The 1,421-nt window shown below is 39.2% G+C and overlaps 1 long non-coding RNA gene across 1 annotated transcript; it reads left to right on the top strand.

Annotated features, from left to right (window-relative positions):
* Positions 1–550: 550 nt before the first annotated feature.
* On the top strand, positions 551–1,121 carry LOC145652933 (uncharacterized). The gene is made up of 3 exons (XR_014119217.1): positions 551–694; positions 818–892; positions 1,091–1,121. It is a non-coding gene; the product is annotated as an uncharacterized LOC145652933 (long non-coding RNA).
* The last annotated feature ends 300 nt before the right edge of the window (positions 1,122–1,421 follow it).

The raw sequence follows: 1,421 nt of genomic DNA on the forward strand, positions 1-1,421 counted from the left end.
GTCACCACGGAAACCGAACCTCACCATTCCGCCTGGCCGGGTTCTGGCCGGGTACTAGTGAGTAACAGTTTACAGTGTATAATTATAGAAAACATTGTGTTGGTTATCTGTGTGATAGATTTAGGTCTGTACAGTAACTCTGTTTACCTGACTGTACATGGTAAGATCACAGTCATTTCATGAGTTTAACATCTATTTTACTCATTTAAACTCTTTGTAGACAGTAGCAGAACACACTCAGTCCACATGTATTGTGTTTACTTATTAAGGGTAAAAAAAATACTGTAACTGTACTTTTATTCCAGTAATACTGCATGGTATTATAACTGTGAAATGCAATCTTACTTCATTTCTTGTTATTATCATTACCAACTTATAATGGATCTTAAAAATGATACACGGGACTGTTGTTTTGGCACTCCTGATTTAAAAGCATTTGTTTCCACCATACACTACAAGACCCGATCTCACTAATAGCGCCCCCTACTGTGTTGAAGAAGAGAGTACACAGTGAGCTCACATAGTCTGGAGCAGAGACGTGTGACAAATCATTTTGATTCATGTGATGTTTCGGTTCCTATGAGTTCAGCTGGTGATTCCTCCTCTCTTGGCCTGGTTGGTTTGGCTGTGGGACTGAGTTTGGTCGTGTTCTTCATCTTACTGACCCTGCTGTGGTGCTACAAAACCAACAAAGGTCTGAGATCAGCTGCAGGTCATTTATGAATAGTTTAAATATTAGATGTTTTTATGATACAAATCATGAAACCTGTTTACAGTATTAAACACTTTTATTTTATTTCCATGTTGCCTGGTGCAGAATCTCTGTGTCGCTGTACTGGGAGTCAGTCAGACATCAATCAGACATCAGATCAGACCCAGAGAGAGTCAGGAGGTGAGGGTTGTCAGTCACACCACTGCACACTGCTCAGACCATGAGACAACAACAACTTTCCTTATTACCAATTAACTTAAAGCTTTATCTTCTCTAAGACAATTTAAATAATCCTTCATCACTTGTGATTCATTCTCTACTGTGTCCAGTAATCTTTCAGTTTAGCATTTATTAAATGGTCTTTTCCTTTAACCCCAGAAGCTGCCCACATATATGACACAGCTAAGCCAGCAGACAGGAGCAGCACAGGTAACGATTTCATTTCCCACTGAGTATAGTAGTGAAAGACTTGGTCAGAATGCATCTAAACAGTAAAGCCCAGAAACCTCTTGTAGTAATAAACACACTGCACTCTGTGATAAACACACTGCACTCTGTTATGAACACACTGTACTCTGTGATAAACACACTGCACTCTGTAATAAACACACTGTAATCTGTGATAAAAACACTGTACTCTGTTATGAACACACTGTACTCTGTGATAAACACACTGTACTCTGTTATGAACACACTGTACTCTGTCATA

The sequence above is a fragment of the Electrophorus electricus genome, chromosome 21, assembly GCF_041902795.1.
Source record: "Electrophorus electricus isolate QZ-2024a chromosome 21, ASM4190279v1, whole genome shotgun sequence".
NCBI classification, from domain to species: domain Eukaryota; kingdom Metazoa; phylum Chordata; class Actinopteri; order Gymnotiformes; family Gymnotidae; genus Electrophorus; species Electrophorus electricus.